Raw genomic sequence first — 15,650 nt, 5'->3', positions numbered from 1 at the left:
TGAACAAATGAGTCAATATTTTGCTTTTCTCAAGTTAAAATTTACATTGTTTGTAAGAAAAACATTTGTGTTTTGGTTGGGTTGTTTTTTTTTTTTTTCCTTGTTGTTGTTGGTTTGTTTGGTTTGGTTTTGTATGTTTTTCATCTTGGGAGGAAAAGGAAATTAAGCCAAAATATTTGGTTTTCAATAGGTCTTTGCAGCTCAGGGCAGGATTCATGCCCAGAGAAACCCAAGCACTCCCCTGCAGCAGTGCAGGGATTTCCCCTTCCCAGCTTCAGGCTTTGAAGCTTTGAGAGCATTGCCACATCCTCTAAACCACCCCAAAACTGAATCTCCAACATACCAAACTTTGGGCTACCTGGCCAAGAAAACTTTAAAAGCAGATGGCCTTTAACTGGACTGCAAGAAACCCAATTGTCCTCTTAGGAATAAATTAGATCTCCTGTCACAAATAGGATTGTCACACAGCTCATTTCAGACAAACCTGCGAGTAAGTGAATGGTTAAAAACCTCTGTTGCTGAATTCACACCCAGAAGCCAAGAACTCCACCTGCAAAGTCAGTTCAATCCCACCCAAAAATTGTCTCTCCAGAGGTGAAGCCTCCCAGTGCCCCAGAACTCTGGACAGGGCTTTGGGTTTTGTGGTTTTTTTTCTTAAATGAGTTATACAACATCCTTGGAAGTCCTTAAAAGAGCTTCTGTTGTTTCTTTCTGAGAATTTTTGCTCTTGCTCTTCCTAGCTCAGCCCAAGCCAAGCTGTGGCCACCTCCAAGTCAGAAAATGTACTTGGTGGAACGGAGGGAGCAGCTTTGTCCCTGTCACACAATTTATGCTTTGAAAAGCCAAGCCACACAAGCACTTGTACCAACACCTTATTATATCCCAGCAGACAAGCAAAGGGGCTCCTGCCTCTTTCTTCCAGTGAACTCTGGAGTGCTTGCCCATGCTCCTTGGTTGCTATGAGATTTTAAAAACAGCCCAAACCCCGGTTACCACCAAAAGGGCCTTTAACACAATTCCTGCTCCATATGGCTCCTCGTCTGCCAGGGGAGCCAAACACCTCCAGTCCATGGATCAGAGCAGGGCTCATCAGTCTCATTGCAATTAACTCCTTGCCAAACTGCAGGGAAAACTTTATAACAACTCGGAGAGAAAGAGCCTGCAGTGAACCTTTTGCTGCTGCATTGTAGCCCAGCCAAATGGATTACTCGCTGGGGATGTTTTTCATCTGCCCCTTTCAGTCTCTGTAACACAACAGATGATGCCTCCCTGATGTTCAACTGGTTTGGAAATGGAGGGACAAACATCAAAGGTCAAAATTCTCAGAAGGCTTAGGGCACACACAAAAGCATTTCTCCTTCCAAGGGGGACTTGGAGGAGCTCTTGGTCTCAATTTGCTTGCTCTGGGTTCTGAGAAGTGCTGTAAGTATGGAAGGAGCAGCTTTGGAAAGCCCTCTCTCCTGTGCCCAGTGGAATTTTCATAAAGCAGGTAACTAATGCATCCACAAAAATCACACCCAGGAGGGACAGAGCCCATGTTTTAGCTTCAGTGCAGATTTAAAACCTGTGAGATGGCAATTCTACAGCTAGGAAATGTACAGCCAGGCTCCCTTTTCCTCCCCACCCCACCTCTTCTCACTTCTATTAAAAATGAAAAGGAAATTCACAGGCTTTTTGTTGTTCAAGTAACATTACAGGCTGTGACATAAACCAGCAAAGGCAGGAAATATGATCATGAGGGCAGTGCTCCATCCTCTGCTCCTGTCACCGTGACTTTTTGGGGACTTGGCAAATGAATGAGTGAAGGAGACAGCCCGGGTGTTTTATGGAGTTGAACTGTAACATCCCTGTTAGGCAGAAACTTACCATTTCTCTGCTCTGACATCAATAAATCTACCCAGCCTTGGGGAACAAAGCTCTTCACATGAACCAGCTACATGTCAATCCCTTACATTTGGCTACCTGGGCAAGCAACCAGCCCGCTGGGCTCTGCTGCCCTCACTGCTGGTTTTGGGATATCTTTAAAGTGGGCAATCACCCGTTCCAGTAACATGACTGGAGAGGTTCCAGCCCTACTACTGATCCACATGCATTCATTCCAGCATCTGCTTTTCCAACAGCCAATTCCCAGGACCCAGAAAACCTCAGCTTCCCTCTCCTGGGGTGAAAACCAGCCAGTCTGGGCTATAAAAAAATTAAAAAGTGTTGAAAAGGCAAACTCCAAAAGCTCAGCAGTCAGGAGGACAACAAGGAGGCAAAGCCTCTGGTTTAAGTACTGCAGTTAATCCCAAAACCTCGGAGGCTCATACTCACTTTTTGGAGGTTCAATCCCGGGTTAACAACCCCAAGTGGTGTCAGTGATGAGCACCAAGGGAACCCCCTGCACGTCTCCAGCTTTCTGCCCTTCTCCCGCCGGCACAGGAGGGACGGCTCCCAGCTCCCTTACCAGGGACACGAACCCGCTACGGAGGAAAAACTACACATCACTCTCCCCAGGAGGCATTTCTTCCCAGGCTGGAAATAACACGAGGAATTTGTTCCACGCTGAGTCAGGGTCTGAGGGGGGCTCCTGGCTCAGCCCTGCTGGATCCGCTTCCTTCCCGCCGCGCGTCACGGGCGGCAGCGCCAGCGAGGAGCAGCCCAGTGCTGCCCCAGAGCTTTCCTGTTTTCCCCAGTGCTGTGTGGCTTCCCGAGACACAGGACAGGGAAACAGGGCTCCCGAGCCTGACACCAAGCTGTTACAGGAATTAAAACCCGTGTTTTACCAAACAGCCAGGAGCACAAAGCAAAGCAAGATGTTTCCTTTAACCTTCTCCAATCCACACAGGGAATTGCCTCTCCGTGGACCATCCCAGCAAGGGGATGGTTGGATGGGGCAGGGAAGATGGAGCAAGATTATCTTGTGCACCCCCAGGGCTTTCCCACCCACACATTCGGGCACTCTCAGCCCTTGGGGAGCCCCCCAGCCCCTCCAAGACAACACACAGCCCAGCTCTGTGGGATGTGACACCCGCACTCCCCTGGAGAGCCTGAGCAAAGCTGATCTCCTGTCACTTACTGCAGAAGGAAGCTCAGCCTTGGCAGTGGACAGGAAGGATCCTTCTCTTCCCATCTGGCCTCCGTTGAAGCATTGGGATTGGGCTCCAGCTCCAAGCCCCTGCCCCACTCCGAGCCCCCTCCTCGGCACAGCCCCAGCTCATCCAGCAGCTCTGTTAATGAGCCCAGAGAAAGGAGCTGTGGCAGCAGGAGGAGGAGGTGAGGTGAGAGGTCAGTGTAATATTTACTCAGACGTCACCTTTCACTTTTATGAAGTGGGGAAGCAGTGCTGGAGCAGGAAAAGGGCTGTGAGGGACATTGCTGCCTGGGAAGCTGCTGTCACACCAAGCACAACACGGAGCCAGCTCCAGAGAGGCTGGAGCCCCCCATCAGAACCCCACCCAAACCACACACAGCTGGGCATGGGCCCGGGGCTGTCCCTACCATTGCTGTCACCCACTCCCCCAGCACAGGATGGAAGAAACATCCAAGCAGTGGGAAGGTACTGGGCATGGCACCCTACCCAGGGCACCCAAAGCAGCCCCATGCCCTGCCAGGACAGGGATCTCTAGTGCTCCCTTTGGAGATAATCTGGACATTTTTTTTTCTTTCATAACATGACTTTATGCCTTTTATCTCCAGCTCCAAATGCAACTTTAGCCTAGGCAAAGCAGGATTAAATTTTCATAACACGATACATTTATCTTGCTTTTCATTCCTCCCCATCACCACCTCCCAGTTCAATTTCACCCAAACAGAAGCAGTGATTACGGTGAGAAACAGGAGATGGGCTCTACCTGATAAGGGAGGGCATCTCTTTCCCAGCACCCTGTCCCTGCCATCCCCCACCCCAGCACTCAGCATCCCAGGAGCCAGCACCAGGCTGAAGTCACTGCTCAAACCCCCTGAAACCCACACGTGGATCACAATTCAGGCACAAAACCCAGCAGAGCAGAACACGCAGCAGATTAGGTACATCACAGACATATGTTGCACTCCTGTGTTTGGTAAACTTGTGCTTTCTTGGGGAAGTCCTGCCAGAGCAGTCTCATCCCCATCCCAGCAGCTCCCAGCGCTTGGGCTGGGACCACAGTGGGAAGAGGAGCCACAGGGGATGCTGAGGAGCCTCGTTTTCCTGGGCAAGGAGCAGGGAAAAGCTGCCAGAGCCAGGAATGTCTGGAACACATCAAAATGCCCTCTGCACCCCAAGTTCTGTGTTCAGCACAGCGCAAGGTGGGGACCCGCAGCCTCCATAACCCGTGTTCCCCCTTCAAGGATCCCGGGCTCAGCCCCAGCCAGAGCCCGCATCTCGGTGCAGTTTTGCCAGGCGGGGTTTCTGCTCATTTTTCAGCCAGACTCTGCCAAGCTGATCCAGAGGATCCCCTCTAGTGGGATGAGGAGGAATTTCAAGCCCGTATCCCACTCCCATCTCCTCCCCAGCGCTCTCTGCACCAGCCCCGGGGTGGGCGGGGGGCTGCAGGGAGGACCCGGCTCACCCAGCTCTCAGCCCCCCGCTAAACCCACAGATTTTTCACTGCAGAAGGAAGAATGGGAACACATGCCCTGGGCGGCCGCCACCGCTGCCCAAGGACAGCACGCTGCCCTCAATTCTGCTTTTGTTCCTGCTTTGCTTTTCATCCCGGAGGCTCCTTCTGCACCACTTTTGCAGACAAAGAGCTCGTGGCCGCCCTCAAAGCCTCGCAGAGCCGAGCTCTACCCTGGCCTTGCCCCGGGTGGGAAGGAGGGCACCCAGTTATGGGAGCTGAGGAGGTGGCACATGGGATGCTCTGGGTGACAGAGACATCGGATCCAGCCATCGGTACCTGTGGCTCAGCCCCGGGAAGAACTTGGGAGCACCTTCTCCTCCTTGGATCCCCCCTGCCCTCCCCTTTGCTGTTGTGGCGGTGGCCTCCAAGCCAAGCTGGTTAAGAGATTAACACTCTAAAAGCCACATTTACTCTAATTAGCCATGAAATCTTTGTAACTAAGTGAAAAAATGTTTCCCTTGAGGGATTTTTGTCCATTCATCACTGTTTGAATTGCCAGGGAAAGGAGGGGGGGGGAAAAAGGGAGAAAAGAGGGGAAAGAGAGAGAGAGAGAGAGAGAAAAAACCAACCCTCAGATCTAATGAATTAATAGCAGGATGCCCCAGGGGAGCAGCGGGCTCCTACCAAACACGGGCACCTCAAAGGGGGCTTTTCACAGCCTCGCCGAGGGGACGCTTCTGAATTATTTCGAGTTAACAGACTGTAACACAATGCTCTGCTCCCGGGGCGAGCTGGGCAGCTCGGCCAGCACGCTGGGCTCCTCCTGTCCTGTCCTGTCCTTTGCTCAGGGACGGACAGACAGACTCTGTGCCTGGCTGGGTGCCCCTGCCCTGCGGACAGCTGGGGCTCTGCTGGCACCACAGCCAGAACTCCCCCCATTACTGTTTCACCGGGAAAAACATTCCAGGAAGAGTTAGGTGGGAGGGGGGCAGAGAATCTTGCCACAACTTAGGCCCATAAATATTTCATATTGCTGGAATAAGAGCGATTATATTCCTGCCAGCACTTTTCTTGTGTATTTTAAATGTGTCACCGCCTTCTACTTTCTCCCCCGTTTGTGTTTCTTGTAACAGGCCCATGAAATAAAGATTAGCTGAATAATCAGAGTGTTTAGAAATGTGAAGGGGCCTGTCTCAGGAGCACTGCATGCTCAGGTTCATTTTTTCTTTCTTTTTAAGGATGCCAAACACAGATGGGGGAGCACAGTTTTCACACGCGACAAGAAGCTGGGGGGGAGCGAGCAGGGACGAGGTGAGCAGCGAGCCCAGACTTCCCCATCAGAAGTGACAGCCTCGACACCAGGCAGAGAGGGGGGCACACTCCCCCCATTACATATTTATTGTTCAAACTGCAGAGGGGCCAATTAAACCAGCATGATCACCACCGCCTTCAAACAGCAGCGTGTGTGCTCGGGGAGAGGGCTGAGGGAAGCAGGTGGACGCTTTCCTGTCCCCATACCCTGCAGCCCTCTGCTCAGAGAGCCACCAAAACCCCCTCGCCTGAACAAAGGTACCCGAGACACAGCCCAGCCCCCCAGGAAAGCATCACCCCAGCACCAAACAACAAGCACAGCTTTCCACCTTAAGTCTCCCTGCCATATGTCCCACACGATTCCTGATTTCTGTGTGTTGGCTGTTGCCTCCTCTCCTTGTCCAATTCCTCATCCAAGCTGCCTACAGCACGAGCAGTCTGCACCTACATCTGCCCCAGCTTCTGAGCAATTATTCCAAGACCCACTCCAGACTCCCACATTAAGCTGCAACAGGAGTTCCCGAAGCAAGTTCTGGAAAGCCTTATAGTGGGAGTTTAATTAGAGAGCTCAGAAAGCTACTGCACATCTCATGTTTCCCTGAGACACCACAGGGTCTGCACAGCAAACTGCTCCAAATGTCATTTCCATTTAGCTGCTTTGCAAGCCAATTTGTCACATACTAATGCAATTTGCTGAAGAGAGTTAAAGAGAGTGGGGCAGCAGCAGTCACCTCTTCCCCAGGCTCCCTCAGCCAGCCTGGATCTACATTTCCCCTTCTGCATTTATCTGAAGTTCCCTTCTGGTGAGAGGCAGAGAAAGTGCAGGGTTAACCCAAAAAACGAGTCCGAGCCCCAGGAAAAGCTGTTTTTATCACAGTGGTGGATTGTGTGCAGATCTTGCACATCATCTGTTACTGGTTTCCACCACACAAACTTGTTATAAGCTGGCAGGAAACTACACAATTCATGGCATCAAACCACACTATAAAGCCAATAAAGAGTAAATTGGGTTCCTTTATCTCCTTGCAGTAAGGGCTGGGGAGATGGATAAAAGATTCAAAGATGACTGGTTTGTAAATAAGCCATTTCACAGTAGCAGTTGTACACTCACGTTACTCATTGCTAGCACCAAGTTTCTTAAGTTAAAGCTATTTTACCTGGTTTCCTGCACCACCCCAAGACATCACATTTAAGCTTTGAGGGACCTCAAAGTGCCAACAAATGGCAAAAGGACAGCAATAAAGACTAAAAAAAACCCTCAAAATAACCACATATTAATGGATCTAACACCTAGGTGCTAAAGGGGAAAAAAAGCTAAACATCTGCTCTGAAGATGGCACAGATTTCTTCTGAGGCATCTGTCTTTCAGCTATAAAGTAGGTCATTTGATTTAACTTCTAAACACCATATCAATGAAGCCATCCAGAGGAGAGATAAGAGCATCTCCTCAAGTCAGCTGAGCTCTATTAAACATGTTCAAGCCACCGGTGAAGCATCAAGTGCTCAGCAGCTCAGGAAAACCCTGTCAGCTGTAGGTTTTTACATCATGGTGCTCTGCTAACTTCCCGTTCTCTCACCTCCAAGCCAATGTCTTGAACCGTAGGTCACGGATGGACAGGTTTTTTTTCCTCTGCCACTTACTATTCACCTCACTTAATATTAACCTATTGACTTTCTGATACCCCTTGGAACACAGATTAATTGAACATCATTCACATCACCTCCAGGAACATGAAAGTATTGGCCAGAGCCTGAGTGCAGACAAAGCCAGTAATGCCTGCCCGTGCCAGGTTAAACACAGGTCAGGACAGGAGAGGACAGCTTGGCACCACCGAGTCCTTGCACAGAGCAGCTGTGACCAAAACACCACCTAAAGAGCTACAGGGGCTGGAGAACACTCGCACCACCACACACAAGTTAGAATTCCCCCAAGGGAACACAAACGCATTTGCCTTCTCCCATCGCCTTTCAAAAAAGGTCTTACAAGGATTTCAGGGAGTTTTAACGAGCATTTTTTTTTTTTTCCAGATTCAAGGGTGTTTTCAAAAATGTCCTTCCCTGCCAACAGTAACTTTTTATGGAAATTAGTTTATTCTGGTGCATGGACTGCTCCTGACCGCGGCGGAGCGGTAACAAATAGCAACGGAATTAACGAGAAAATACATGTATGTACAGCGCGTATGTACGCAGAACGGAACGGGGAAGGAGGAGGTGGAGGTAGATGCCAGGGAATAGGGGGTTTCAGAGATATTTCCTTGTGTCCCTCCGCAAGCATCCCCCCCCCCGGATGCCGCTGTCCGCGGCGCCGCTTCCCCGGGCACGGTCGCTCCCGGTACCGTGACAGAACCGATACCACCGAGCACGGCCCCGCGGACCGCAGCCCCCCTACCACCCGGCCGCGTTCGGTACAGGGGGGCAAACCCAGACCTCCCCATACCCCTGCCCGAGCGGGAAGCGGTGCGGATGCCCCGAGGAGCCCCAAATGCGGGATGCCCCGAGAAGCCCCGCATCCCCGGGGAGCCCCGAGCCCGGGATGCTCCGAAAAGCCCCGAGCTTGGGATGCTCCACGCCCGGTGCCTGGCAGCAGAAGCCCCTCGCCAGCCTCGGCGACTCACCAGACCTCGCAGCCCCGGTGCCGTCCTCCTCCTGGGGGTACCGGCTCTCCGGCTCACGGCGGGGTAATCCACACGGCTCCCGACACCATGGAAATCCAGGGCCGGGCGCCGGCTGCTGCTGCTGCTTCTGCTCCGCCTTCCCGCAGCCCCTCAGCCTCCCCCGGCTCCGCAGCTCGGCTCAGCTCCTCCGGCCCCTCATGCCTCCGCAGCTCCTGCCCGAGTGCTGCCTCCAGCCCCGGTTCGGTTCTGCTCGGCTCGGCCCCTCCGCCCAGCCCCGGGCGCGCTCCCCGCTCAGCCCCGCGCCTGCCGCCCGCCCCCTCTCCGCCCTTAACCCTTCCACAGCCTCGGCGCGGGGAGCAGCGGGGCGGGGGAACCGCGTCCCCCCCTTCCTGAACCGCCCCGACACAAAGCCCGCAAGCGGAGCGGAGCGGGGCTGCCTCACCTCGGGAGGATGCGCGTCCCCGGGCGCAGGGGAGCGAGCGGAGTTAAAGCTCCTTCACCTGTGCCCTCTGGAAGGTTCCCGCACCTGGACTCTCAGCTGTTTCCCATCTCCTGGATTTGAGCTTCCCATCAGCTGCGGGAGGGAGGGGAATGGAGGCTGCTGGGTTCTCTTCTCAGCTCCCACCCCCCGCACCCCCCTCGCACCCAGTTCTGGTGGGGAGAGTGACGCCGAGGCTTCCTATTCCTCAGGATCCCCATCTATGAAATGGAGGTGCAACTCACTTCACTGCTGCACACCAAAAGCTGCCCATGTGCCAAAGAGCCCCTGAAGCCACAGCCCCTCATGCCTCCTGACCAGCTCAAAGCTGGCACAGACCAACCACAGCAGCCATGGCCAGCTGGGACAGGGAGTCCTGAGCCCACCCACTGCTGGGAACCAGGGGATCCCTCCTTGAGATGGAGTGGCTCACCACAGGGCCACCACATGGCCTCTCCTGCTGGCCCAGGAGCATCTTCAACCACCCCTGAGCACCAGGAGTTTTCTGCCTGAAAGCAGGGAGGACACCCCAGCCCCACAGTTGTGGCAGGGCAGCACAGCCACGCTGTTCAAAAAACCCAGAAGAATGTTGGTCCAGGTCTGCCAACCCCTGCGAGGCACCATGGGAGCAATTTGGAGGAGTGCAGCTGCTGGAGGGAATCAATACCGTAATGGATTGCTGGTTTCCATTTCTTGTCATCAAGAACTTTTTGACAATTTATGTTACGTATTGGAATATTTGCAAGAGAAATGTTTAGCCTCTCCCACAATAAACCTAAGTGACTAAATCAACCTAATTTTCTTCTGGAAAGCAGCACACAGGGCAGCCCCCCCTCTCCAGCCCCTCTCACCTCCAGTGCTGTTAGCACAGCTGCAGAAGGGCAGGTTCCCTGGTTCCTCTGATGGAGGGATATATCTGACACTGTGCTTCTTGCATGTTAGGACCTTGCAAGAGTGGTTCAAGGGGGGGAAAGACACAATCACTGTTGGGTTTGCTGTTTGACCCGTGTACAGGGTGCAGGAGCCTCCTGTGCGTGGGTCTGGGGCCTTTAGATTCCACCAGGCAGCTCCTACCCCTGTGCTTTCCCCCCTTCTGGGAGGGCTGCAGACCAGTCTGTGCAGCCCCCTCTCTCTCCCTTGAGAAAAGGACAGGTTAGAGTCCCTGTGTTTCTCCTCATCCTCTCCACGTTCACCATCCTTCAGAAAAGGGTTTCCTCTTCCATAGTGCCTGTATAACCACCAGTGCAGCCCAGACCTTACACACCAGAGCCAGGAGCACAGCCCCACTCCCAGGACAAAGATCTCCTCGACTCCACTGAAAGCTCTAAAGCAGGGGATTTTGACACCCTGGAAGGAAACAGAGATTGCAGCTGTTTAGCTCAGGAGAGGAAACAGAAGACACTCAGTGGATGGCAGCATTGGTTCCTTAGCAAGCTTTTCTCTTTTGCTCTCCCTGTGTCATGCAGTCACAGCAAATGGCACTAAATCCTGTTCCCAGTTCTGTCCTTGGGTAAATTCACATCCCACCAGTGCAATTCCTCCTTTTGCAGAGAGCCACGCAAGGCAGGTCAGGGTGCTTCAACAACCATTTCTCTCCCCTTTGCAGGACTGGCTGCATCCTCTCTTCTGTTTATTATTTATTGATGGTCAATTACCTTCCTGTACGTAGAGTCTTGTCTCCAGCTAATTACAGGATGGCTCGGCCAGGGAGCAGCCCCAAGCCTTGCAGAGCAGCTCATGCAAAGGGCTGCTCCGGCATCTGGGGAGCAAAACAAAGCAGGTGGAGATTCACCTGGGTTTGCTCAGATGATGGATGTGCTGCTGGGTTAAGGAGTTGTCTGTGTGTTTTAAAAATTAGCAATCCCTTTGTTGAAACAACTGCTGGATCAATCCTTCTGTGGGTGTTTGCATTCACCTGAAAAGGGTGACAGGCATCAGGCTGGGAATTGGAGTCTGGAGCCCTAAGAGAAGAAAGGACCTGCCTCTAATTCAATCAAATGCATATGGTGACAAATGTCTAGAGCTGCACGCAGAGGTCAGTGTGCAGCCCCGTGGCCACACAGCCCCTGCACACATGCATATTTATGCACACACACAGCATCACCCCGGGGACACAAACTGAATAGCCAGGAGTGCAAATATTAGTCCACACCTGACACTCCTCATCATGGGGTGCCTGACACAAAGGGACAGAAAGGTCCCCGGGACACAGCAGTGTGGGCATCACCTGGGCACCAGTGGCCAAGTCCTCAGCAGCAGGGTCACCGACACACCACAACCACACCCAGCTCTGAGTTGAGCTCTGAAGCAAACCAGGAGCTCAACAACCACTGGCCAAGCTGGGAAAGGGGGCTATAAAGCCATCTTTAGACTCCTGGCACCCATCTCACCCCCTTTCCTCTGAGACAGGGAGCTGCACCGGGCTCCTTTTCTGTGGGGCAGGATCCAGGCTGGATCAAGCAGGAGGTGAGGCAAGGCACCAGCATCCCTTCCTAGCCTGGGTATTCACAATTTCTCTCTGGCCTCATCTCTGACAAGCTCCCGTGCTCCAGAGCACCGGGGTCATGACTCTGGTGGAGCTGTGTGAAGCCAACAAGCCCTGAAATCCTCCCAGCACCCATCTCTTGGGATCAGCTGGAAGTCCTGGGAAAGGTGGCTCTCTGCATTGCCTCTGGCATGGCTCTCAGAGCCCCCAGATGCAGCAGGATCCTGGGGCAGTATTTGCTCTGCCATTGCCATTCCAATAAAATCAATCGGCCTCATTCCCAAAGATGGAAATTATCCCTGGATGATGGGTTGTTGTTTTTTGGGGGTTGGTTTTGTTTTTTTTTTTCGCTGTGTTCCTGACGGAGTTACAGAAAAGCACAGCCCAGGCCCCGGCTCTCCAGCTCGGAGCAGCAGCCGGAGCTGTACGAAGGGAAGAGCTCCATCTATAGGCACCATCCATAGGCACCATCCATAGGCATCATCCATAGGCACCGGCTTTGGGAAGGGGCCGGAGCAGCCGTCGGGAAGGCGGCTGCCAGCTCCGAGTTCCTCCCATCATATCCATCCTTGGAATATTCAGCAGAGCTGATAATTATTCGTCACTAATCACTACAATAGAAGAATCATAGGCGGTTATTTAGGAGCGATTGTTTCCACTCCCTTATTACCTGTGACAGTGAAAGGAAATATCAAATAGTCAAACACTCACATGGATGGGAAGCAGAGTGAAAGATCAATGGGAATTTAACCAGCACTTTGTGCTATTCTTCCTCTTTAGAAGAACCTTGTCAAGTATTTTTTTTTTCTTTCTACTGTTCATAATACCTTCTTGGAAAATGAAAAGGATTTTTCTTTCCCTAATGCACCTTATTCTTTCCCCTCCTCAGATTTTCTCATAAATGTGAGATTCAGTTCCTGCTTCTGTATTCCCTGGTTTGAACTGAGCTGAAATTAACTCAGAAAGGTGGGTTTTTTTCCTTTCTAAAACAAACTCTGTTTTCATGAAGTGCAAGGGCAGGAGAACAGAAAGTCTCTGAATCCTGAGTTATGGTGTCTTGTTACTGTCAAAAATACAATTGCCGACAAGTCTGTGCTGAAGCTCCGTGTGAGAAATTCAAGGTGCAGACAATCTGCCATTTTTAATAGTCTTACTACAGCTCAGAATTGCCTGAGCTAAAAAAAAAAATAAAATAAAAGAGAGAGAGATCATACAGGGAAGCACAAAAGTAACCCTGCAAAGATACTGTAATAGTGATTTAAAAAAAAAACACAACACAACATGAAAACATTGATGCTGCTGGTCCGTGCCCAGAAGGGAACTGGATCACCTTTCCCAGCCATTCCCTGACCTTCTGAGGTCTGCACACATGCAGCTTCCATCTCTCATTTGTCATAAATATTCTACTTCATCCTTGTGTTTCATGCTCCTGGGGCAGCACATCTCCCCCACATTCCTGCCAGGAGCAGTGAATTTTCCATCTCACTCATAAGCTGAGCACTTTGTCCAGAGAAGGGTCATCTGCAGAGGTTTTCAGCTCTTCCTGGCACTCTGGTCTCACTCCAAAACACAAGTGTTTTCCAAAGCATCATCAAAGTGATTTGCAAACCCATCCCCATCAAGCAGCTCTGGACAGAAACGCCAGGACAGATGCTGGGACTGGCGGGTGCCCAGGAATGAGGAGCAGGGTCCTTTGCCAGGGATGAGCTGTGGGATTGGGCACCCATCCATGGCCTTTGGAACCATGACCCAGCCCAGCTGCTGACCCGGGATCCAGCTGTGCTGCCTTGGTCCCCAGAGCAATCCCTCCAGCTGCTGATGTGCCCAGGCTGCCCCTTCAGCCCTGGGCTGTGTCTGAGTGGGGTCACTGAGCTACCCCCTGCCCAAGGAGCCTCTGTGCAGCCTTTGGAGTGAAACAGAAGAGCAGAACCACTCCAGCCCTGTCATGGTGAGAATTTACAGGGCCAAATCCTGTCCTGACATGAGGACATCTGCTGCCATCCACGGAGCAGAGGCAGGTTCTCCAGCCAGGAAGGGCCATTTCCCCTGGAGCTTCCCCTGGTTGTCTTCACTGCCTGAAGCAGATGCAGCAGGAGAGACTGTGGGTTTCCTTGCCATTGGTTTGCCTACATTATTAATTATTTACTAATAATGCAATTACAAACAAGCTCACTGGGCTTGAGGCAGCCTTCAAAGATATCCAGTCTGTGTTTGTTCTAGTGACAGGGGAAGAAGCTTTGCTCTGAACTTCAAACCAAGGCACACGGTGATGCTGGTGACCACCATGGTCCTGCTTCCCTCCCCCTCCATCCCAGGCTGCTGTTCCTGAGCCCCTCGGCCACCTTGCAACATCCCCAGGACCCCCAGCTAGGAGAGGAGGTGCAGAAATCCTCAAAAATTGCAGCAGTGCCCACTGGGACACCAAAGAATGGTGTTTCAGGGATGGGCATCCAAGAAGGGGGCACAGATACAGCCAGCAGGAACTGCAGCTTGCCCAAATCTCTGCTCTTTTACCTTTCTCTGAGTTTCCTCAGGACCTGCTGAAGTTCGTTTGCAGGTTTCCTATTTCCCCAGCACACTGAGGGTGTCTTGAGGCAGAAGCATCCATCCAGCTCAGTTACTCCTGCTGGGAAGCCTGAAAGGTGGTCACTCTGATTAACAAGCTGTTTTAGCAATAAATCTCCCCAGTACACTCATTGCAGCATGTTCATTGGAAATCTTTAGTTCCTTCATCATAAAGAAATGAGTGTTTCAGGCTCCCTGTCCTAATGAACATAAAACACAGAGCAGGCTGCCAGACATGCTGGGGCTCTGCCTTTTATTCCACAATTACCTTTTTAATTTTTCTGTAGGCAGTGTGTGTTACTGACAATGCAAAACTAAATTATTTTAAAATTTAATTTTAACTCTTTTTGCCCTCTTGTCTGAGGAGATTGAGATTTTTTTTTTTTTCACTGCATAATAGGTGGGAGGGAAGTTGGAGCTGGAAATCCTTTGATTTGTGGGTCTGTGAGTGTTAATCTGCTGCTGTGAAACCTGCAAAGCATTTTGTAAGTGACTGAGGAACACGGAGCTTGAAGCCTGCTTATCACTTCAGATTCTTTTCAGTGTTTCTCATGGAAAGGGAGGGGAGGGAGGTGCTCATAGTCAAGTGGGAGCTCAGAAGTTTAGAGCAACTCCTTTCTCTGCAGGGAGTTCAGCTGAGGTCAGAGGGAGGTGGAGCAGGTACAGGTTCATTTAAACATTCTTCTTATCAATCTTAATACAATTACTAAGAATGCAGAAAAGAGGAGGGGGGAAAAAGGAAAAATTTGTGCCAAAGGAAAAATATAAAAGAAAAATATATTAAAAAAAACCCCAAACCTGAAATTTTCAAGAACACCAACCTTTTAATTTACCTCCCAATATAGCAGGACAGCTTTTCATCTGAGCTGCTTCTCCAGAATGTCCTCTGAGCTCTCTCAAGTGCTGTGCCCCAGACCTCCAGAGATGTTCTGCTGCAGACCAGGAGGTAATTGAGAACCAGGGCTCCCTTTCCCTGCCTTCTCCCGTCACATCTTCTCTGCAGAGAACTCTGCCCTGAATCAGAAAAGATGTATCATCCAGGGTGATTTATTTCATGTGTGTGATTATTGCAGAAAGGCTTTAATTGATGCAGTGGCTCATGTAGGATGAGTGTATCCAGGGAGTTCTCACATCACAGGCAGATGTATGGAGAGGGACCTCCTCTGGTTCCTTTCTTTGCCTCAATACCCAGCAAGAGGCAGAGGAATATTGGGGGATTAATGTCACAACAGAAAGAAAAAGTCTGCCATTCAATCTATTTAAACATTTGATTTCACCAGTGCACCAATTAAACATTCCCTGTCTGAAGGGACCAGCAACAGCAACACTGAAAAAATAATCTCTTTGGAGATCTGTCTGTGGATGGAGCTTTCCCCTCAGATGATCAAGGAAAATACATGAAATTGAAAATAAAAAGACCTCTTAGAAATAAACTTTAGGGCTATGTGAATAATTTCTCCCCCCCTTGCCTGTGCTCCCTTTCATGTTTTGCTTTCCCTGGCACCCTCTGCCCTGCAGCCCCTTTCCCAGATGCTGAGCCCAAGCACTCAGGTCCAGGAGAAGAGGCTGAAACCACACTCAGCTCCAGCAGGGACAATCCCAGCTCCTGCTGGGATCAAACCTACAACCAGAAACCACAAAACCACCACAGCTTACACCAAGGCCAGGAGAAA

At 51.3% G+C, this 15,650-nt stretch overlaps 1 protein-coding gene across 3 annotated transcripts in view; it reads right to left on the bottom strand.

Annotated features, from left to right (window-relative positions):
• The window catches only part of PLXNA2 (plexin A2), a 138,652-nt gene extending 123,768 nt beyond the window's left edge, over positions 1-14,884 (bottom strand). The window contains exon 1 of one of the 3 annotated variants that reach the window (XM_071768184.1): positions 14,799-14,884. The gene's annotated coding sequence lies outside the window, so the exon portion shown is untranslated. Of the gene's footprint in view, positions 1-2,313; positions 2,551-8,449; positions 8,694-14,798 lie in introns of those variants that run through there. The other 2 variants (XM_071768181.1, XM_071768182.1) reach the window with 2 other exon arrangements.
• Between the last annotated feature and the right edge of the window lie 766 nt (positions 14,885-15,650).

This window comes from Heliangelus exortis, chromosome 25, assembly GCF_036169615.1.
Source record: "Heliangelus exortis chromosome 25, bHelExo1.hap1, whole genome shotgun sequence".
In the NCBI taxonomy this organism is placed as follows: Eukaryota; Metazoa; Chordata; class Aves; order Apodiformes; family Trochilidae; genus Heliangelus; species Heliangelus exortis.
Note: the sequence above shows the minus strand (reverse complement) of the source record. Positions and strands in the feature narration are given on the sequence as shown.